A 24,554-nucleotide genomic window follows, 5' to 3' on the forward strand; every position below is an offset into this window, starting at 1 on the left:
AACTCTTGACCTGCTCCGAATGCTGCAACTCGGCGGGGAGGGGGCGGAGCTCCGGGAGCTACTAGGGCTCATGGACACGAATACGGTGCAACGGAGCGGAGAAGTTGCACGAGAAGTTGTGCAGATAAGTCACAAAGGATTTTTGAAAATCGACCCCCCCCCCCCTGCTCTTACAGCACTCACAACAGGGCATTAGCAGATGCACAGGTGGCTCATGCTTCAGGGCTTACTCCTGAGTCATAGACATCAGGACGCGGTTTCGTGGATGCGAGTCCCCACCCCCCACCCCCCCTCGGGGGCTGCCGGAGTGAAAAGTGCTTTCTCTCACCTTCTTTTTCAGCCTCAGCAGCATTAAGCGCTTAATCCCAATTAATCTGGAGTTTACAGAAATACTTTATCACGGCACTGAATTAGCTTAGTGGTCTTAATCCCCGCGGCGATGAGTGCAGGCGTCGGCGTGCACCCATGTGCACCCGCACGGCTCTTTTAGATTTGACAAAAAGACCCCTGTGCTGGGTTGACGAGGCGCGATCCGACGCTAATGAATCTTCTCGACCGCAGCAAGAACACGATGATCAATATTACGTCACGTGAAATAACCCTCTCCGGCCTGATCCCGTCCCCTGCACCCGGTGTTGGTCTCGCTTAGCCTGCAGCCGAAGCGCAGTCGCTCGGCACTCGGTTGTGTCCATGCTGCTTGTGTTGTTTTGGTTCTGGACACCGTGACAATAATGAGATGTACAAGTACGCAATTTGATTCAGTTAATAAGCAATGCGTCGCAGATTACAGTACAATTAGAAAAAATAACCTCCGGATCCCTGCAAGACACACACACACACACACACACACACACACACACACACACACACAAAAAGCACATCCCTTCCGGTATAACGTTCTGCTCTCAAATGATTATCAGCAATTTCACGTCACACGGCACGCGATTGCAATCTCAATTTCATGGTTGCCTCACAAAGTGTATCTGTTCGAGTCCCGTGTGGGTTCTACGGACCTCTATTTTCTACAACGGGGGCCAGGGACACGCTCATCCGACCCCGTTTCTTTGAGCGCTGCTCACTGTAATGCTCCATCTGAGTAACTGGAACTTTATGTTTCAACGCTGCGGACAGTCTGACATTAGCCGGGGCACATTCGGGATGGATTGACGCTGTCGGGCAGGGCGTTCATCTCCGCCCGCCCGCCCGCCCGCTCCACCCGCCCAACCTGCCCGGTCGCCGAAAACCGGTGATCACTCGTAGATTCGATTAAGATGTGTACGAGGATCAATAATGTTTATGTAGTTATTTGCAGTGTGGGTTTTGAACAGCGCGAGATGTTTGTTTCCCATATATTCTTATGAATAAAAGACTTTGGTTCGTATATATATCTACAGCATCACTTCTCTCGGGGCGCTTGACCCCCCGCTGACCTTTGGGAGAAAAACGAGCCTCCTCACAAAGCGAATGAGTCATACGCTGTCCGACTTCAAAGGGAGGCCGAATGCTGCTCCGCACGTATAGGCCTGCGTGTGCTCGCATGTCCCCACCAACGCGCAGTGGAGCGGCTGCGCGGCGACGCCGGGACTTTTCAAAAAGATTTTCCGATGCTGAACTTGATTTGGCGTCACGTTTTTTTTTTTAAAAGCAAACCTCCCTCAAGAGGGGCACACTGTGAAGATAAGGTCATGCGGGGAGTGAAGTCAGTGTGTGTGTGTGTGTGTGTGTGTGTGTGTGTGTGTGTGTGTGTGTGTGTTGTCCACAGTGAGCACATATTTCAGGATCCTGGAAATATTAAAGTCGCAGTGTTAATCTACAAATTCCACTTTGAAGAGTAGGTAGACGGAAATTCTTTAATGCATCGAGGATATTTAATAGATTACTGTCTGACATCATGGAAAATTCCACAATTTTAAAAATGACTGATGCAAGATCTTTTTTTTTTTCCCCCCCGACGGCGCGATTAGGACGCGTACGATTCACATTTCTGCACACACGGCGAGTTCCCGCCCGCAACCCGACGATTCCTCACCGGGTCCACATGAAACGAACCGCAGCGCATCTGAGTCGCAAAAAACAAAAGGCCTGCGGGCGTCCTGGCGGCTCAGCCGGCAGCCGCTTCCGTGGCGCCGCCGAGCTCCGAGTCCGGCCGGCCGCTGCAACTTTTGGCGGCGAGGCCCCGAAGCGCGTGGTCGGTCAGACCATCGCGGGGTCCGCAAGCGCTTTCGTAGCACAACACACGACGAGGCCTCGGATGACTTGTGTCCCTTCCCCGACGTTCACAGAACTACAGCGACGAGAGCAGCAACGAAGAAAAGTCCATTCGTTGTTCCGACAATCTGAAAACGTCTCGCTGGAGTTTGTCTGTTTTGTCGCTGTAACATTGCAGTTTTTTTAAATCAAGGTCGCCATCCGTGTTAATAAATATTTTTACTATTACAAATCAACGGAATAATCACAAGTGATGGGGGGCGGTGACCTTTTCTTTACTTGAGTACGACGAATTTCTTCTGTTTTATTCGCCGGAGCACATTTTTTTATTCTGCCTCCTTTAACTGACAGCCGTAATCACTTTTTCAGACCCAGCTCTAACACGCAGACACTATAATTAAGTAAGTGGCGGCATCTGAAATATTTCTCCTAATTGCTTAGACATCAATGCATTCGTCAACGGTCAAACATTTTAATGACAGCGGCTGTTCGGCTGCACAGTGAGAACTTTTATTGCGCTTGTTTTGAATTCATGACTCACGATACCTCTGCATATGTATTCAAGTATTTCAAAAATACTTGAACTGTGACACAGATGCGTTTACTCGAAGGGCCACTCGGGTCGTTCAGTGTTGCATGGCCATAAAGTCGGTAGATTCATGAACTCAACAACAACAATAAAAAAATGTATCCTTCATTTCCCACAATGCAACTAGTGAATACCGCTAGTTGCATTCAGACTTAATATATATTTTATAGTGTTGGTATTAATGTTTCATGTCTTCATCTCAATCAAACAACAACATTTTGAAGTTGAATATTAATGTCATACACGCTACATGACCTCTTATTTTAAATGAATTTGCGGCCCTGTTACACTAGCAAACAGAAACATATGGCATCATTGCCGTCGTTGATGTCCATAATTAAATACAAAAAATAGCCCGTGAAGTGCTAGTGGCAATGACGATACCGTTCGGAACAATTGCGGTATTATTTATAGCTCTGATTCCGACGGCTGGGAGGGAACTGCGGGCGCGTGTGCGGGTTCTTGCCACTCAGCCAGGGCCCAGGGCCCAAAGACACGCGCGCAGCCTCGGAAATCCAAACCTGCCACGGCTGCACGGTGCAGGTGAGGCGGCAGCGCTTCAGCAGGGCCGCGAGCAGCTTATTGAGCATCCTGGAGCTGCTGTGGCCCTAATTCACTGTGATGTGCGTTCGCCGTGACCATCTGTGATGGGAGGCGAGCGCTCCTATCCGCCCTGAGGCACTTCAAAGTCACAGGAAAGAGCACACGCACACACACACACACACGCACACACACACACAGACTTCTGAGGTTAAACTGCTTCAGTCAATTCCGTCCGTATTTCAAATGAAGCCGGCCTTGCGGAAGATCCAGCGAGACGCTGCAGACGTCGACACGATTGACAGGGGGGCGAGGGCCCTGACCTGGCGCGACCCCCACCTCTCCGTCTCGCTGAAGCCACCGCAGCAGGGGGATTTGAACCCCAGTTTACCGCCGCGGCGACTGCCACGTTGTTTACAGCCGAGGCTTTCAGCGCACTCCTCGCCTCATCCTTTCTCCTCCTTCCTCCCCGCCGGAGGAAAAATGCGCGCACAGCATTATCAGGCCCTCACAATGAAAGTGGCCCCGCTTTCACTTTGATGTCGAAAAGGCAGAATCCCCCCTCCGCGCTCCATCCCTCCATCCCTCCATCCCTCTCTCCCCCTCTCCCTCTCTCGCTCTCCTCTTGTAACCCAAGAGATTCAGGGCCGGGGCCGTGGTGGAGTCGTGCATCTGGGCTATAATAAGTCATCAGTGATGTTTATGCCTTGTAAAAAAGCTCTTTCTCTCTCTCTCTCTCTCTCTCTCTCTCTCTCTCTCTCTCTCTCTCTCTCTCTCTCTCTCTCTCTCTGGGGCTGGAATCTGAAAAACAGTCAGCAGCGTCTGGGCATGAACCTTATTATGGAGCCATTCGGAGGGAAATTTAGAAGGTGGCTCTTGACAAGAGTTCATTCACAGGTTGACGGAGAGCCGGCTCCTCGGAAGTGTGCAAAGATCCTCCACACGTCGCAGTCCATTTTCATTGATCATCACCTGTGATCACCCATCTCGTGTCACGTCTGAGAGGACTAATCAGAATCAGCCCTCTGCAACCTTCTGTCAGGATTCAGCAACGTATTGCTGCGCGAGCCACGGGGACAGGTCTTTGAGAGTGTGACCGGGATGTGGATGAGCACCTTCCCTTTACCTTGCCTGCCCCCCTGCACACGGATGGCACCAGAGCCAGGCTGTGAGCTGGTGCGGATGTAACGTAAAAGTGTGCTTGCATAAGCACAGAACGCCAAGAGAGCGCTCACACATCCGCACTGATTTTTCTTTTGCCTTTGAATGTTTGCCACAAAATTAAAAAAAACAAACTCAATCATCTCCCTTGTGACTTTTTCTTTCTTCTCTTTCACAGCAGTCACCTTTCCTGAGAAGGGACGTGTTTTCTGAATTTCTAAAATCTAGTTCAATGAGAGTTAATTAACATGGATCACACTGTCTTTCTTTCTCCTTTCTTTCTCTTTTTTCATCACACCATTAAAAAGCCTTGCTGTACTTCATGAAAAATGAACGGAGCTCTTCCCCCATCTTGTGGCGCCTCTGCGTCATCACACCCCGACTCGCTGGCCTCTGCTAAGAAACAAAGGGGGAGGGGGAGTTTGGCTATTTCATGCATCATTAACATGCATCAACTACTGACAATAATGAGGATAATTGGATTTAAAATGAACACAGTTCATAATTTGTTCCAGAGACTGATGGGGATTATTGATGTGTAGGGCGTCCTCCCACCGGCCCGGCATGAAATCACACTCGGAATCAACCTTTGTATTTAACGACGGGGCAAACACAGGATTGTGACACTGATGAGTCTTCCCCTTATGATTGGACAGTACTCGGGAGGGCTCCTGTTGATCGTGGAAAAAAAAACATAGTATGTGGTAAATGGACTTGACTTCACTCACAACCATTCACACCCATTCATTTGTGGTGTTACAGGTAAATGCTGCTAAATTACAGTAATCTCATTGCTATTAACTGTGATGGTACATGTAAAAACGATGAAAATACAGGTAAATACAGCTAAATTACAGTAATCTGATGGATATTTACTGTGATGTTACAGGAAGATACTGCTAAATTACAGTCATCTGATGGACATTTACTGTGGTGTTACAGGTAAATACTGCGATGTGACAGGGAAATACTGCTAAATTACAGTAGTAGTAGTATTAGTGGATATTTACTGTGGTTACAGGTCAATACCGCTAAAATACAGTAATCTACTCACTTATTTGCAGTAACTTGTATCTGTAACTGCAAATAAATGTGGTTACACCTGTAACATCTGTATGTAGTCATTTCGTGTTTGTGCAGTTTTTTTGGAGTGTGTGTGTGTGTATGTGTGGTGTAAAAACTAAGTCGCTGAGACGGAAGAAGTGCAATATGCCACGTCCTCTGGTGCAGTGTGTGGTTGTTGGCGCCACCATCGTGATAATCCGCTGGGATCGGTAGCATCTTGTAGAAATATAAAACATCTGCACTTCGGTGTTTCCTCCCTCCCTCTCCTGCTCCTCGCATTTCAGCAAACTCCATCGCTCGTCCCCAACTTTCCTGTGACATCTTGCAGATTGCAGGTAAGTAGCTTCACGCTTCAATCTGGCCTCCGTGTTCACCACGAGAACGCAGATCTGCTCTGTTCAGTGTTTCCCTCCGACTCGGCGCCTGTGTGCATCCTGCCGAGCTGCCACCCTGTGCGTAGAGAGCGATCCATCTAAATAATTACTGGAATTAGTTTCACTGTGCCGCAGCCCTGATGTCGCCCTGCTGTACCGCTGATGCAAGTGACCATCATTGCAGCAGGAAACACTTACAGTGCAGAGGGCCTCTCAACGCTCGCTGCTGGGGGAGCATCAGCAGGTATCCTCACTGTACAAACATCTCATGTCGTCGCATTTGAAAAACTGGAGCAACGCTTTTTTAAAAATTGTACGCGGAAAGGTGCTGGACAGATTCATTTCACTTTCAGATTCTCCAGAGGAGTTTTATGGTGCAGGCTTGTATATTTACAGCGTATTCAAATTAGGTAACCGAGCCTTTGTATGTTCTGTGTCCTCTCTTTATAATGTTTGCTGAGGATGATGATGTAAAAATGACAAGAGCGTCCTCCCCCTGCATGCCTCCCATCTTCACAACCACACATCATTCAACAATGGCTAACCCTTCCCTTCAAACGCATTCAAAGCGAGGTCAGATGTTCGCATACAAGAAAGGAAGACATGTCTGTTCTGGGCCAATAATGTTTAATTCCGTTGCTTTGTATCTCATGCAGTGGAGCGGCTCGAAGCGATGAAGGTTCAGAGTTGAGTAAAGTAACTGAAAAGAAGATTCAATGAGTCAAAGTCTCTAGATTGAAAAAGGGGACATGTTTGTTCTTTGCTTAATAGCGACCTCCTGTGGCAAGTGAAGGTAATGGCACCACAACAGAAAGTCATTTTGGAAGACAATGGCAAACAACATGCTGTATTTATTTCTGTATCTGTGAATTATTTTCAGCAAGGCCACGAAGGACTTTCTCGTCAAGAATAATTTTAGTAATCAATACCGAGACTAATCAGAAGCCAATGCGGCCGTGTAAGAACAGATGTGTGTTAGAAGTTTGGCAGCAGCATCTCAACCCACAGTTTATTTTTATTTTCCATGTACCTTTTTTAATTTAGTAATTTTTTTTTTGGCAAGCCACTGAAAAAAGGCATTAAAGAGTGACAGGTATGGGATGAAGGATTCCTGCATCTCTGTATACAGGAATGACTAAGATGAAGGTGATGAAAAAGGCAGCTTTGAGAAAAGCTGGCACAAAAACGTCGCCATGGTTCCTGAGCGATGAAGAAAAATGTCATCCCTTCAGATAGGATGTGAAGTGGCCCTGCACAGAGCGAGAAAGGGTCCTGTACACTTCTCAGGCCTTTTGAACAGGACGGTGTCCACTGGACCAAATGTTGCACTGACTGAAATATAATAATACCCAAACAGAATTTCAGTTTGACTTCAATGTTTTGTCGAAATGTTCAACTTCTTATCGACAGCATTCATGAAATACTGGATATTGACTGATATTATTATATATGGGTTACTTGAGAGAGTTTTTTATTTTTATATATATGATATACCTGCTAAGAAGTGTTCTGTTAGTAAAATATCAGTAGGGAGGCGATTCAAAACAATGCAATTTTATTTATTTTATTTATGTTAATGATTCTGAGTCATGTTTAAGAACATATCAAACTTTTAGTTCATCATAAAAACTAAATACAAATCCCCTCACTGTCGAATGCACATAAATGTATGAAGGAATAAATGAATATAAATTCTTCACTTAACAAATAAAAACATGAAAATGTCAGGGAACTATATATTTTCTTATATATGTATATATATGTATATATATATGTCAGATGTCAGCGCAGGCAATGACATTAGGAGTTTGACAGCAAAGGGGGCGGAGCTTCTCCTCGCGCGAAGACGAACAGGTGCGACGAGAGCGTGCGATCGAAGGAGCCAGGTGAATGTGATTGGGTTAGCTCGCGTGCTAGCAGGGCTAGCGGCGTCGTCCGAGGGGCAAGAGGAGCTTCCTGTTTGTCTGTCAACAAAGACAAAGAGTGGGACATCGCCTGACGTCACGGGGACATCGCTGACGTCACCACGTGTACAGTAAGCTCAAAGCTATTCACCTCGTTTGGCTCCGTCGTGCTTGTGTTCTTGTCCATGTTTGGTTATACATATATACTATATATATATGTATTTTTTACATATATATATACACTGTATATATGTATTTATATCTATATCTATATATATAGATATAGATATATTTTTTAAATTTAAATTTAAATTTTTTAAAGTCCTGCCTGGGGGACAGCTGCTGCAGTTTCACAGGTGTGTTGGCCATGTGTGATCTGTGTGTGGCTTGTTTTTAGCATTAGCATTAGCATAGCCACCACCACTAGGAATAGGGAAATCCAATTGGGGTGTTTGGAATCGACTGTTTAAGCACTATGGTACACATGTTTTTATTGTTCTTTTATTGAAAGTCTCTCTCTCTATATATAAAATATATATATATATATTAAACATGCACGAGGATTATGATGTCATTCCAGAGCTGCTTCCAGGTGCAATGTAAGTGTCGGTTATGTCTATTGCTGTTTTTTGTTACTGTATGTAGGTGCCCTGCGATTGTTGCCGTGAATCTATCTGATCTTATTCTATACATCTATACTATGTGATATTGTAGACGAGAGGTGTGTAAGTCATGTATTTGATACATGCATTAATAGAGAGCTGAAGTGGCCATGCATACTATATGGGTTGTGTAGAAAATATACAGAAAACTTGCTTTCGTCGTGGATCTATGATCAATGCTTTATGCACCGTTTCAGTTTAATGACTGATTTTTTTTATTGTGTTATGTTGTATTAGATAGATAGACAAACTTTATTGATCCAAAGCTGGGAAATTAGTTTGGGATCAAATATATAAATATTCAAATACAAAAATGTAAGAAATTCAAAATATAAGAATCACAAAACTATTCAAACTTAATAAATAATGCACATGATTTTAGTTCAAGTGTGTCACTAGTTACCGATGATGTGATAGACTCCTATCACGTGCTGCAACAGGCTGCCACACTGCACTTGCGCCGTTTTGCATAGAAATGGAAATATGTTACTGACGGAGTGAAATTTTTTACCGGGGGACAGATTTTGTCTATAGGATATGTCATTTTTTTCAGGACCCTTTGTGTCAGGGAGACAACAGTCACACAAATCCGAGCTGTACTTTTTATTCCTGCAAAGTCAAGGTGGCTGCATGCCATTTAGTTCACAAGTGAAGTTTCTCTTTTTTTTTTTTTTTTTTGGCACGTATCAAAAACCTTTCGCTCGTCACGCCAAACCGTTTCTCTGTGTCTCCCTCTCCAATAAGGTCAGAGTCAGTTCTCCTTCAATCCTTCCCTTGATTGCTTTCCATTTGTCGTCCTAACTCAACCTTGGGCACCGCGGATACTGCAAAAGAAAAAAACTTCTCAAGGTGAACAAGGTGAACGTGGGTAAGCTTTTTACGGGTCATCCTGGGCTGCAGGGCCATTCAAAATTACACGATGCATAACAAGTTGAAGAGGAAAAATAAACGAAGTTAACAAAAGTGATCTAAACCATAAACACCTCCTCAACAGTAGGAGTTGAAGGGAGATACAGATCGGCCTCTGAACCACTCCCCTGTTTTCTCAAAGAGTGTCGAAAAGCAAAAAAATGTAGCAAAGAAATCTCCTCCCCGCTATTCTGAACCTGCCATGAAAGACGTCTTGAGGTCAAGGAAAGAGAATCTGTAAAGAGCATAACCGCAGTGCAACCACAATCCAACCGCACTTACTTTGATACATTTTAACTTTATTAATAACAGAACATGTGTACTGACAGTTTTTACTTTTTCATAGATTTACATTTTATATATATATATATATATATATATATATATATATATATATATATATATATATATTATGTTTCCTGGCTGGACAGATTTGACGGAGAAGAAATCTCTATTTCAGAATTTGGAGCTCAGACAAAAAGTTTTGCATCCCGTCAGGATAAATCAGCTGTTAGCTGGTCCAGTGTTTCTCATGTTAAAGGACCTAAGGCCATGAATCAGATCTGCAACTTTGACCTTTTTTGGCATATAGGCACCTATTTAACTTATTTAATTTCCCACTGATACTCGCTTGATTTGACTTCATCACCTCATGAAAGCTTTGTGAAGGTGTGTTAATGTATCCTGGTGTGCTGCTGCAGCGGCGGTCGATCAACCGCGTGCAGAGTTTGCACTAAATAACTGTTTGGCCCTTCCTTCTTCGCGGCGCTCTAACACGGTGGAATAAATGTCTCGTTCCACTATGTGAAATGATTTCCCATTATGACGGCGCTATTTCTGCCCATGCAGCCATATTGCGAATGTCTACTTCTTAATCCGCTAAGTATCACTGTCGAACAAGGCTGTAAAGTGTGTGTGTGTGTGTGTGCGCGCGTGTGTGTGTGTGTGTGTGTGTGAAAGTTCTCTTCGACGTCGGCTCTCCTTCTCACTCCAGTGTTCGGGAGGAACCACAACAGATTGATAATGACTCGGCTTCCGTGCAAACATGCAAGCGGATTGTCCCTGCAAGACGCTATTTATTTATTTATTTAATTTTTCCCTGCAGCTTCAGCGCGAACGCGCTCGTAGCTGGACATGAAAAGCCAGAGTCAGCTGAGCGTCATTGTGAAGCTCATTAGGGCGTTGATGGAAGCGACAGGGAGCGGCGTCAATCAAATTTTCAGCAATTACTTGTTGCGTCTCCTCTGCATACATTAAATAAAACTGTCTTCTCTTCATACCCCTGCTGACCCACTTGGTTTCATAACAAAAGACATATTACAGCCAAGTCGATAAATCTGTGAGGACACGGAGCGGGATAACTTTTTAACACTCTTCCCTAATGCATCAAATGCGGAAACAGCCGATCTGCCGTACTTTCAGACACGATCACATTTGCTGTAATAGGCTCGTAAATCTGAAATTGGAAAATGATTTATTTATTTATTTATTTTTTTGAAAGGGGCCCACATCCACAGGGATGTCATTTTCCTCATCAGTATGCCATTTAATGCAGCAAGGACAGATTCCTCCAAAATATAATCAGATCATCACTTGAATGGCTTCTTCCTGCCTAATGCTTTGTCACCGGTCCTTTTCCACCTGACTCGACAGCAGCCGCTCATCGTATGGTCAAGATGCCTTTTCTCATAATCCTTCATACGTCTGCCGTCAGGTTTCTTTTATTCCTTTTTTGATTTTTATGCCAGCCAGAAAATGTGTTTTGTACTCGTCTCCTTTGTGGCGGGGACCAAGGCCGCGGTGTAACCTTTAAATCTCCGATTGGCACTCGCATCAAAGTGAGAGCCGCTTGCCGCGGCGTCAGATAATCTACGTTTTGAAATGTTTCCTTTATCGATTCGTCTTTCAGGGAAATCGGTGAAAGATGTCATCTGCTGTTTTTGCTGGAAATACTTCTGACATCTGTAACAAGAAACGTGTATGATGACACGCGACAGGCTGCATCAAATTAACATGAAGTGACAGTTGAATGGAGGATATTGTAAAGAAATATATATACAAACATCAGGTTTGTAATTTTTTTTTACCCTCTGAGCAGCTCAGAATTGGCATGATTAGCAGAAGTTGCTAAGTAATTGAGAGACAGACCTTTTAAACAACTTCCCCGGCGATCGATGGGTTTAAGAAGCAGACACCTTGGACAGAAGTGTAGGTGAGGAGGGGGAGGAGGGGGAGTGGCCTCTTTGGGAGACAGTCCAATCTGAAAACGATTACTGCTGCAAGAGCGTGGAGAGGGGGGGGGAGGACACAGAGGAGAGGAGTATGTTGTGAAGTCGGCCGCTGTGTGACTGGCGGACTCCTCCTGGCGGACTCCTCCTGGCTCACCCTGCGTGGTGGAGCGATGCTGCCTTTTGTGCGGCGGTGAAGCCTTGTGGGAGCGCCGACAGCGCAGAGGACTTGGAGCACAATGCCAAAATCCAGAGCCGCGCAGATGACGACGACGACGACGACGACGGCTGCCAGGCGGCCAATGAACAGCTTGTGTCTTAGGGGAATTGAGACACAGTTGCTGAAGCCTCGAGGACCATTAAGTCTCACTTATGCTCAATGTGTATAGGCAGAGACTCGTGTCCAGCCTGCGGACATCATAGGGGGCAATGTAGCTAACGGCCCACGACCACAGATCACGAGGAAGAAGTGTCAATAGTGGATAGTTTGAGGATATACAGACGTGTGTTGCAGTGCTGCAGATCGCAGGCGATGTGCGATCTTGAATAAGCAATGATGGACAGCACCTAATAAAAAATGTCCAATGCATTGGACTTAATACATAATACAATATTACCTTCAGAATATGTGTGGAACTTGCCTTGTTCTGATATGCGACGCCGCCTCCATCCCTCCCTTGACAGCGAGTTCACGATGTTCTTATCTACCTCTAGTCAACCTGAGGACACATCATCATGTATATAAAGGCAGTGCTTCATCGCAGGCGGGAGCGTTGCCGGTGTTTTCTCTCTCTCCAAGGCAAACTTTGACGGAAGCCCCCCGTCTCTGATAAACACATTTAATCAACAGACGCCCCCCCCCCCCCCCCTTATGGGAATTGTACGCAATCACAAACTGCCATTACAGGTAGATGAGGCAGGTTGAGAGAACAAGGAGGCCACGGCACGAAGTGTATATCACAACAGCTCCTCGTGAAAACACCTCCGGGGGCCCACTGATGACGGACACTGTGCATTACAGCGCGAGAGTGCTGGGGTCCACTTTGCAGGGTCAGCGTGCAGGAATTTTTTTCTAATGCAATCGCACGTAATGTTTCTGGTGCAATATTACACGGCCACTGTTAACACCGCAGTGATGGGGAAGAGGCTGAAGACATTGGAAAATGTAATATCTGTGTGACTGTGAGTCTCCAACCTTTGTTCAAATACTTTCCCACTTTTAGTTTTAAGTATGAGTGAAGTTCTAAAAAATGGATCCTACACTTCCCATGATGCAACTCAACTTTGTCTTTGTTGGACCCTGTCCTCTTTTTTCATATCTACATCCCTTTAAGCTCAAACTGATGTTAGTGAATCAATCAATCAAACTGTAATTATATTGCAACTTTTTTTTTCAATAACTGAAAAGACAACAATAGAGGAAGGGTAGTAAAGATACTATATATAAAGTACTGCACAAGTTAAATATAGTTTATTTGATCATCAAGAAAACTTGGTAGCACTAGAATTAAATCATGTAGGTAATGCGATTTTAAATCTATATAGATGATTCTATTATCTTCCCATTTGAAGTAGGTTTTCTTTAGAATTGGCAACATAAGAACCCTTTCAACATAAATGAATCCTATTCTTCAGATTGAGGGCTCAATGATTGCAATAATTACCAGAATATCTGTTTCAATTTACATTTTGAATTGAAAGGGTGAAGAGTGCACTGAACCCCTCGACCTTCCTTCACATACACACTCAGACACACGAGCCCTGCGGTGAAATCACTGCAGCCCCGAAGGGGAGTCTGAAAGAAACTCTGCCTCGTTTGTAAAAAATGAATAAGCACCTTGCAATATTTTTCATGAAATGAGAAATGGGTGTGTAACTGCAGACAGTGCTGGAAGAGAACACCTTGCTTCCAGATCATGCCCGACCTCAAACAACAAGTAATTTTTTTAATAACAACCAGAATTATTTGGTGCAACTGTTTTTTTTTTTTATCACTGGGCCTCTATATATTCTCAGCTTTACAACAAGTTGTTATATTGACGAAATGATTATTGCGCCCCCCCCCCCCCCTTCATTGTTATTATAAAAAAAATAATCTTGTAGCCCAGAAGGCATCTCAAAGAAACCAGTCCTGTTCCATTAATCAAAGTTATTATGGTGGGCACACACATAAATCATTAATATGCAGGTAAAGCTGACATCAATAAAAATCTAACAGCCTTAATGAGTGAGGGGATGGGGGGGGGGGGGGGGGGGGGGGGGTACGAGCAGATGTTCAAAATGAAAACCTCATCAACAACAGTTATGTAAAAAAAAAATAGAGGTCAGTTTGGGTTTTGTGACACTAGGTGGTGCTGTTGAGCTGGAGATGGGAGGAGGAGAAGAGGAAGAGTGTGTGGAATGTACAGAGATGGAGCTAAAGAGGTGGAGAAAGAAAGAGCTGGGTGGTGGTGGTGGTGGGGAAGGGGAAGAGGAAGAGGAAGAGGCAGAAGCGTATAAATATGTTCTCCGTTTGAGAGATTGCAAGTGAGACGTGGGTTAAAGGCGAAAAAAAGGACGGGTGAAGGGTAATTGTGGTATAAACATTACATCATTCTTTCCATCATTGCAATTGCGCCCAATTACCTCTCTGCTAGTTTCTGTTTCATAGGATTTTTTTTTTTTTTTTACCCGTGACAACATCCTTGGAGGAGAGATTACAACAAATACTGAAAGACCGCGTTGAACAAGACCAGGCCCGATTCTTGAGAGCTGTGGGGGCGAAGACGTACACAGGGAGCGCTTAGTTATAGTCTGGGATTCCTTTGACTGTTTGTGTCCTCCCCTCATGCTACCCACAGCGTCCTCGAAGGCAAAATTAATATTTCCCCCCGGCGTTTTGACAACGCCATGAACAGAGGCGCCATTTTGACACGAATTAGAAGGTACACCCAGGCGCCGCTAATCGCATTAATGAAGGTTCTGTTCGTTGAAGCTACCGAGGCTGAATTTCACGTGATAAGCAACACCTGTGTTTACCTGCAATTTCATGTCAAAGAGAAAAAGAAAAGGCGTATTGCATTTAGTTAGGAATCACATCGAGCAGTCGGTCGCCGACGCCGTCGCCGTGTGCACGTCGGCAAGTGTCCCAGTCGTAAGTACCTGGGCGATCAATCTGCGTGTCCCGCCTTTTTTCTTTTCCCCCGATGAGCAGATCTCCGAAGACTAACAGCTTGTCAGCCGCATGTACAGGTTTGAAGAGGACAAAAAAAACCCGACGACCGACCAGGCGATGTTCCGCGAGGTGACAACAACCTCTGGGAGGATGATGTAACTGGGGGGGGGGCGGGTGGGCACGTGGAGACGAACACAACCCGCAGACAGGAGTCACAGCACAGTGGGGTGGATTGTGCGACGGATCGGCTCGTTGTCATGTCGCTGCCGAGGCGTCGCTCCCAGGCCGTCTCCTCGAAGCCAGACGGGAGTGACGCGGCAAATCTGTAACGACTGCGACTCGCACTCGCACAGAAGCATGAATCATTTATCCATTGCCGCATGAATCGAGCGGCGCGGGCGAGATGAGCCGCGAAGACGACTTTGGCGAGACCTGTCAGTCACGCGGCGCTACAGATGGAAAAAGGGGAAAAAAAAGAAAGACAACAGCTACAAAATCACGGTGGCCGTCGGCCGATCCGTCGCTCGCTGAGCGGATTATACTGTAAGTTTTACATGTGGAGGAGTTCAAGAAAGGGCTTGATAGTAAACATGTACCTTTATCAAAACTGTTTGGATATCAGAAGACAGAAAATGTGTTCTTTCAAATATTTGCAGTAATATAAAAGGTTTTTTTCTGTGTCTTTTTATTGGATGAGATATGTGAAGTAGCCAAGAACTTATTATTATTATTGGGTAATATTTATATATTGGGTTTACTTGCTCCGCCTACTTAATCCGGCTCGCAGCATCTTGCAGCAGCGGGAAACAGAACCATCATCCCAGGGTTGGGGAAAGACGATCGACATTTTTCCGCCAGTTTATGGACCGGACAAGCCGTCGATCAATCCAGAGAAAACAATTGACGGATTGATCGACGACGAAACTGATGGTTAGTTGCAGCCCTAATGTGCTGTAGCTTCATCGACTTGATTGACTTGCCGGCTGTAAAGAACAGGACGAACTGCCTCAAAGTCAATGGTCGCATATAGTAATTATGACTCTCGGGAACTTTTAATTGAGAGCTTTTAAACACGTTAATTGCTCGTAATTCATTAAAGCAGATTCATTTTCTTATCCTTCCAGCTTTTTGTTTGAAGGGGTTATAGAAGGAGAGGGGGGGCTTCCTATCCTCACACTCATGTATGTCCTTTAATGGACACTTGTTGTTGTTGTTGTTCTTCTTCTTCTTCTTACAGTGTAACACACTGAACATTTCCATGTGATTTATTTGATGGGGACAGATTCAGTATAGGCGGACAAACTGGAAACAGCTGTGTCACAGTCTCACAGTGTTTATAGCAGATTGTAATTTCCAACGCCCGTCCCTAGATAAAATATATAGAGAGACAAAACAGAGGAATAGAAATATGACAAACACAATATACAATAAAGCACACGTGAAAACATTACAGATCAGACAATGCGAGTCTGTGGCTCTCTGATTGGTATCTTTTTTTTTTTATTTTTTAGGTGGGGGCCAAGGAGGAACATGTAATTGCTTGACTGATTATAGTCATTAGCTGGTATTTAACACGAGGAATCACAATGAAGGAGCTGAACTCAGAAACAGAAAAAATCTTCTCGTAGAAAAACAGAAACGACTTTCTTCTTCCCGTTGACAGAGACTTGGCCGTCGCTGGGGGCGCGTTCGATTGAGATCTCTGGATGAGCAGTTTGTTGTTTTAAAGAAAGAAAGAAAAATCATCGAAAAAGGTGGAAAAAAGTGCTGACTGTCCAGGAATGCTGTCGTTGTTATGGGCGTTAAAAACTGCATGGAGTTATTAGGATGGGCTGCTGATGTGGCCTCCCGGTGGCCCGTCCGACTTTGACAGATGGACTCACACACGCGCGCGCACACACACGCACGCACGCACGCACGCACGCACACACACACACACACACACACACACGCACGCACGCACACAGTGGAGTTTAGACTAGCAGTGGAATACTGGCATGTGAACAGCTTCACCAGCCGTTTACCGCTCCCAGAGTCGCCCCGTTATGAATAATTTCCAGCATGAGACAGATTTGTGTGAAACCGCAGAGCCGCTTCTTGGTGTTTTATTGGTGGGTTCCAAAGACACAATGACGGGGGGGGGGGCGCTTCATTTAATCGAGCAGTATGATATGTAATGATTGAAATGACTCCCTCTCGAGCAACAGCAAATAACATGACGCTAATGAGTCCTTCCGTTCATGCGGCAGGGGATGAGTGGAGCCCAACATTTCCTCTCATTGTTACGGGGCTGGATACATATACACATTATTACATATTAATCATCACTAAAAATAGATGTCATATACTAGACCGTTAAATATTCTATTGAAACGGCCTCTGCATTTTGTTGATTGCAGCAAATTCATGTCTTGTGTGTGTCTGTGTGTGTGTATATAATGTATATATAGGCAAGACCATAAGTCTCTTTATATTACTACTTCAGATGGTGCGATCCACTTCTAAGCTGTTCATTTTATCCTAACACATCATGACGTGAACGTTTTTTGCTGACCAATTAATTAAAATAGAAACACAGTCTGTATGATTCCTAAACATGTAGGCATGGGATATTTATAATGTATCTGCATGAGCTCTTAGTGTATTTTTTCCCCCCGCAAAGTCTGAATATCAATGTTTTCGTGGCGCGGTGGACCAGTGGGCTCCGACGTTCATCTGAAGCTTTAGTTGCGTCAGCGGAGCACAAATGACAATAACAACAAACGGGCAAGCTTCAATTGTGCAATGCATTGTTCATATTAAGAGAAAATGACTCGTATTAGCATGAGCATAAGAGGATAGACAGCGCACTGTGCCAACAAGTGTATTTGAATACGAATGCAGCCGTTTGATTCCAAAGTGTTTAAGGCAAATGAATCAAAGTTGCGTGGTTATAACGTTTCGGGTCATAGAGAACACGTTGATGAATGCCAGGCTAAACGAGCACAAATATATATTTATATCTCCGTTTGTTTGCTCGTCTGTTTGTTCGGGAGTTTAATTTCCCCAGTGAGCGTCATGCACTTTCTAGACTATCAATAGCAAACAGCAAACAGTCAATGCCAGGGAGCATTAGCTTATTACTTTGGCAGCATGAAGTAGCGGCTTCATGTCAATTAGGAGGGAATAAATGAGTTGGTGAAAAACTGCTGTTTGATGCTGCGGCGGCGTGGAACACTTACATTTGGCTTTGAAAACAACAGAAGGTCGCTTAAAGGCAAACATCCCAATGTGGCCCCCTCTGGTTGGCTTGGGCTCATCGAGGAGGGGGGAAAAATTAAAAAAAGAAATCGGAGCACATCAAATGAATATAAGAGCCTTTCAAACCAAGTATTTTTTGCTAGGAAGAAGGTGTTGTAGAGTAGGTGACGGACTTTTATCCTTTTGCAGCCAGGCTCTTCAGTGACATGGAGGGAAATATCAAGGGTGGGCTGAGGTCCACACACACACACACACACACACACGCGCACACTTTACAACATGTTCTCTTGCTTCTCTGCTCCGTTGAGTATCTAGGCGAATGGCATTCTTCGAATCAAGCACACAGAGGTCTCACACATTTGCCTCGAGCAGTATAGTCTCCGCCGAATGCCATCTGCGAGTCCCTTTTTCCCCCCTCCGCGTCACTTACAGTCAGCGTACTTAGTACAGGCTGCTCCGCGGGTCACAGTTGTAGGCACGCGACGGAGAGGCGATACCTGGCCTGCGTCAGGTGCCCCTTGGAAGCGGCGAGCGGGCCAGTGGGGTTAGCGAAGGAATCGCCGTGGTTTGTTTGTGGCGGGAGCGAATGTTTCCCCGTGCCCACGGCTCGCCCTGTGATTATCCGCACAGTGGGACATGTGCTGTATGTATCTCAACCGCGCTGGCTGGGGTCACGCCCCGCCTTTAGCCTTTGTGTTGTGTTTGTTAAAATGATGCTGCACCACTGAGCCGGGATGGCAACCGGACCCTGGGATTAAACGACCCCCCGGGGCTAAATTATGAAAAAAGGACAACGACGACAACAACAACAACAACAACAACAACAGCATTGAATTGACAACTGCAACCTAATTGGTTCAGGAGAAATTTAGAGGATTCGTGTCCTATTTATTATTGTTACAGAAGGAAAAAAAAAGGGAGGGGGGGGTTATTGTTGAATCCCTTATAAATGTATTTTGCGTAATGCATCTTACATTTCAGTAATCACCAATCAAATAGTTATGTCTGCGCGGATGAGCTTTAAGCAAAGACTGCATCTACTGCTTCTGCACACACGTGAGCCTCTAAAGCCACGACGGACACGTTCTGGGAATTCCCAGCATTCGTAAATGTACGTTGACGTCCTTAAGTACATTCAAAGGTCACGGTCACATCCTCTGAATGACTCGACGCCCCCGCCCCCCCAGACGGTTTCAGATCAGCCGGTCCACACGAAACAGTAAGACAATATTGTGTCGCAGCGTCCCCAAAGCCCACAGCAGACACACAGTACGACGTGTCTCTGTTTGATATGTCCTGGCCGTGGCTGCTCTTTGTAGCCTTCGCCTCTGTCCTTATGATGACAGATAAAGTACCTCGATGCTCCCTCAGAGGGACACACACACACACACACACACACACACACACACCGCTACAATTGTTTGTTTCCTCATCAAACGTACGCCTCTGGAATCTGAATGAGCATTCTGAATGGATGTAATGTTCATTTGGATTTGTTTTGAAGTCGATATCTACCATCCGACCAGTCTTCGGTTTCCCCATCATGACCAAATATTACACCCGTTAAAAAGCGCCGCCGCTGCAATGAGCAATGCAGCGAAAGACACCTTTCGATCTGTTGAGGTGTCCGAGGCTTTGTCCTCCTGGAGGCAGACGTGACACGCGTTGCTCCAACGGCGCCGTGAAAATCAAAACTCCTTTCACCGGCATAGTCGCCGGACAAAGAGACAAAGCGGCGGCCTCGCCGCGCGACAAAAGGCTCTGTACAGGTTCAAGGGGTGTTTTTGAGGGGATTGATGAATTCATGAAAGCCGCAGTTGTGCGAGTCAGATGGGGATGTTGTCATGGGTAGGTTTGTCCACAGGGACTTAACTTAAAACAAATCTGTCTTGCAGATGGAGAAGGCAGACAGCAGCAAAAAACATACTTAAATCTACAAACCAAACAACCGTACAAATTCAATTTGGGACACAGAACACAGTTCAGACTGTCGCCCGGCTGAGGAGGTGGACGACGCCCACAACTCCTCATCTCCCGACTTGGCCGCTCCGGCCCCTTCCATTACTCAGCGCAACTTCGAAGCTGACATGTTTTTAAAAGACAATTAAAGGAAAGAAAATGAATCGGCCGCTGTTGGCGCCAAGCCGGGTCGTAAGTACATTGCATTTCCTGTGTCCTCTTCACAATATACGGCTGCGAGTTGAACGCTTGTGTTGTGACGCAGCGGCGTTATGGATGTGTGCATCATTCCCTGGGAATCCCTCATTGAATCCAGTAGACAATGAAGTGGTAGTCATTGATTTTTTTTGTTTTTCCAAGCTACTGGCCAATTTTGATTTATTGCTCCTTATTAAAAGTAGGCAGCGATTCTTGTCCATCTTTTATACTCTGTGATTTCACCAAGCAAACTGGCATCAATGGCCCCCGTCCAATTAATAAGCTATCACCGGCATTGTTATTGTTTATGTCGTCCATTTTGAATGAATGCCTACTGGTTACCTGTTTTTAATTTAGGGGGCGACTACGAAAATTGCCAAAATGAAAATGTTAACCCTTTAAACGTTGTGAACTGGAGCGTGACGATGAGGCTTTGAATCCTGAAACCGAATCGCACCAGTAGTGCTCAGAGCTTCTATCGCGCTCGTTCATCTTTAGTGTCTTTGACCCACAATTTTGAAATCAAAGTTCTGACGAAGTCTATCGAATTATTCCGACCAGTCAATAATTCTACGCGTCGTTGGCCCCAGAATTATCTCACACATTGCCCTGAATGAAATCCTCTGTTTTTTTTAAATCGACTTGATTTCCCCACTTAGCAATGTTGTCATTATATTCACAACCCGGCGAGTCCTGTGCCGCGCCGGCACATGGCCATGACTCCATTAACAAATGCAATCTCAGAGTTCATAACGAATCTTTGGAATTAATTATAAGTCCATTATTTATTTATTTTTTTTCTTCAAACTTCAGGGGACGTTTGTGTAATTGAGCCAGTGTGGGTCTTGGGTTTGACTGTCCAAACCAATCCCCCATTTTTAAAATGAGATTGAAATTCTGCGAATCAACAAGACAAGTCTCCCCCTTCTATTCATAATTATTTCATTAAGAGCAGCCATGGGTGCTAACGGCCGTGAATTGATTGTAGCAACGGGTGATGCGGTCAACTTGATGAGGCTGGTGTTGATTTCACTCTGGGGGGAAATGGCCGTCCTCTTGTTGGCGACATTTTTTCCCCCGGCTGACTTCTGTACCACCCAGGTGATATTGTAACTGGCTCCTCAGTTTGCAGTTTCAGGCAAAATATCAATAACAATGCACGAAACCCCGTCTTAAAAAATCTGCGTCGTCATCGTGGGCTCAATCGCCCTGCTGCTGAATTCACCCTCCTGGTATCTCTCCGCTTCCCGTCATTCCACATTGTTGCCTTTAACCCTAAAACGGGCGATAATGGCAGGTCACGACATTTCACCTTAACGGCGATGTATAAGCAACTTAAGTCTTGAAACCAGTAGCTCGGCGCCCGCCGGGGTCACGCAACCAGCCCCTCTTTCATCCCGGCGCCCACCACCTCGGTTTTGCTTTCATGACCCCATCCGACAACGCTTGATCCTCCTGCCTCGGCACTTCCCCCTCACGCACCTCACCGGCCGAGCCGACACGCCGGCACTAACGAGCGCGCGCGCGCCTCTCGGATCTCCTCGACGCCCGCCCGTCCGCGGTGCCGCGAATGCACCTGGCTTTGGTGCAGCGAGTCATTTAGCCTTTTCGGTTCATCGAGCAGGCCCGTCAGTTAGTTGGCCCCGGGGTGAAGCCGTCCGCAGCCGGCGGGGGAGAAAACAAGGACGGGGAGGAGCTGCCGGCGGCGCTATAATGCTTGCAGAAGGAGTTTCATCTCCCCTTTATATTTTAATCAGTAGTTACATGAAGGCAAAAGAAAACTTAATGCCGCGAATGAGTGCTATTTTAATGAGAATTGCAACTCTCAAGTGTTTGCCTTAAACCTTTGACTGCTGATTTTTTTTCTTCTTTCAAATCAACAGTAAATCCCTTCCACACTTTGCCGTGCTCCAGTGCCTGATTATCGCCTGGCGTTTTTATTCACCTGCTTTACTGGATTTATTTCCTCCCCTTTCCTCTCGAGAGGCCTCGGAGGCGCCGTGCCCCAGCGTTGTCAGGAATAAAACACAAAGATCAACACATAACAAGGGACCTGGATGAATACAAAGCATTATAGCAAAAAAGCAATACATACATAACAAAAATTGTTAGAAGGTTATCGCCTTGTGTGAATTTTTTTCTTGTGTGATCACGTAAAACCCAATGCGATATATAAAATATGATTGAATATGATGTCATCACATCGCTCGACCAACTCCCGACCCAAAACCACATTACCGTTGGATAGATAAGTCCCGTCCGTTGAGCGATGGCCGCTCCGCGTCCGTGTTGCCGGATGCTTAGCGTTACTCTGCTCACCTGAGAGGACATGCAGTGTGGCAGGGAGTCTTAATTTATTTAAATCTCATTCACCGCAGGCCTCTGTGTTTCAGATGGATGAAATGGCTCAGGAGATCTGACATCGAGGCCCCTGTGACCTTCGCGCTCTGGACCGTCGACTTCCTCCAGCTGCGTGAGGGTGAATGCACGCTGCACTTTATTTTACATGGAGTGAACATTATACTCACGAGCAGTGCGTGAAAGCAGCTGTATGATGTTTTCCCTGGCAATTATGCAAACACGAAAAATGAAATTACAAGAGAGGTTTCCGCAGAAGCCTGCATAAGAGGAGCAGTTCCACAGATAGTGGACGTGTTACATCTATGTGTTTCCACAAGACCCAGAGCTAAAATTGATGTGTGAGGTAAAACAATACAGGCGGTGCCACACGTTAAAGTCTCTTCAACAAAGAGGTGTTAACACAGTGAGTGTCACTGCACACATCACCAGACGGATTCACTTTAACCGCACAGACTTGGTGTACGGTACAATACTGCTTCACGACACTGGCGCCTGGTATTCACACAGAGGCCGACGTACTGTCCGTGGCGAGTCATGCCCGTGCTTACTGTTGTTGCAACGTGCCTCCGTAATCATCTGGTGTGTCTGTCCGTCAGGGGAGCAGAGCTGTGGTCCAATAAAAACAAGTTTTACAACGGCAGGAAATATGACTTTGAACTGGCTCGCTGCCACGAGCGAGATTTGCTGCCGCCATACTGTTGCCGTTGCAGAAAAGACACGCTGCAGTCTCTCTTTATCTCGCTTGATTTAAAAGTTGTAAAAGCTGCGATATTTCCCCCGCATGTTTCCCGACAAACGGAAAAAATACAAGCGGTTGGACAAAAGGCAGATACGCTGTCGCTATCTACCGCCAGGCCTCGCGTCGGGTCTCTCAGCTCCGCACAAGCAAGGCCAACGTGTGCATTGTGTCGCCCATTGCACCAAATGAGCTGCGCTTTTTTAATTTCCCCCTCATATTAACCCTTCCATTAATCATAGCGCGCCACGTCTTGGCACGCGCGCATGTTTGGGCACGTGCACGTGTGCGACTGTGTCATCTGTGAGCGCAGCAGCCCTCCAGATCATTAATCAACCCGAGGCGAGCCAGCCAAGGGGCCTCCAAAATGTCGGGGGGCGGGGGGGGAGCGGGAGCTGGAGTTTGCTCCAGCGTGCTCGTACACCAGGGAGCTGATCGCAGCACATCACTCCCATCGGCCCCAGATGGCGCGGGGGAACGGCGGCGGCATCGCACGGGAAAAAGAGGATGTACAGTACCGCAGGAGCCAAGCCGCGCTGGCCGCAGAAACTCAGCACGCCGTCACAAATCACGCCAGACTGAAATTGAACTTTTGACAGCCCTGTGAACCGCTCGGAGGTGATATCAGACGGATAATGAGCCTCTGACTTCACACCGAGGCAGAGAGGAACTCTCCGCGCTCATTCTGGCGGCACACCGGTCCCCAGCATCCTTTTTTACATCACAATGCATGCTGCGATTATGTGACAACAGGAGAGGAGAGAAGCGGTGCCGCGCGAGCTAATAGATTGTTTTACAGAAGGCCAGCAACCTGCCACTTTCCAAGCGGCGAACACAATTCTGATCGGATTTGAAATTGAGGGTGATAAAAGTCATGGAGGGCTGTTTGGAGAGCGGACATTCGGTTCCAACATCCAGAGCAAGTGGCTCGGATGTATTCTCTGTTACAGGGAGACGTGGAACCGAGACTGAGCAAACAAAGACATAGAAGGTTGGACCAATGCTCTCCAAGCCGTGTCCAAGAATCAAATTTACTAATTTCCAGGTAACAAAAAAGACAGCAATTCTCTGCTTGAGGTGATTGTGCAGTAATTAAAACGTCATTATGAATATTATATAGATTTTTCTGCCAATCGATCCGCCTGGGACTTTTTTTTATTAAATTCAGGAGGATTCAGTGGCAAATGATTTTAAATGCCAAGAGTTTGCCCTAAACCTTGGGTTTAATGAAGTGATAGTCGGGGATAGAGAGAGTGTTTGTGTAAT

At 45.8% G+C, this 24,554-nt stretch overlaps 1 long non-coding RNA gene across 1 annotated transcript; it reads left to right on the forward strand.

Moving 5' to 3' along the window:
• Positions 1-7,817: 7,817 nt before the first annotated feature.
• On the forward strand, positions 7,818-24,303 carry LOC124850756. Its single transcript, XR_007031635.1, has 3 exons — positions 7,818-7,972; positions 22,570-22,670; positions 24,239-24,303. It is a non-coding gene; the product is annotated as an uncharacterized LOC124850756 (long non-coding RNA).
• The last annotated feature ends 251 nt before the right edge of the window (positions 24,304-24,554 follow it).

This window comes from Scophthalmus maximus, chromosome 1 (genome assembly GCF_022379125.1).
Source record: "Scophthalmus maximus strain ysfricsl-2021 chromosome 1, ASM2237912v1, whole genome shotgun sequence".
In the NCBI taxonomy this organism is placed as follows: domain Eukaryota; kingdom Metazoa; phylum Chordata; class Actinopteri; order Pleuronectiformes; family Scophthalmidae; genus Scophthalmus; species Scophthalmus maximus.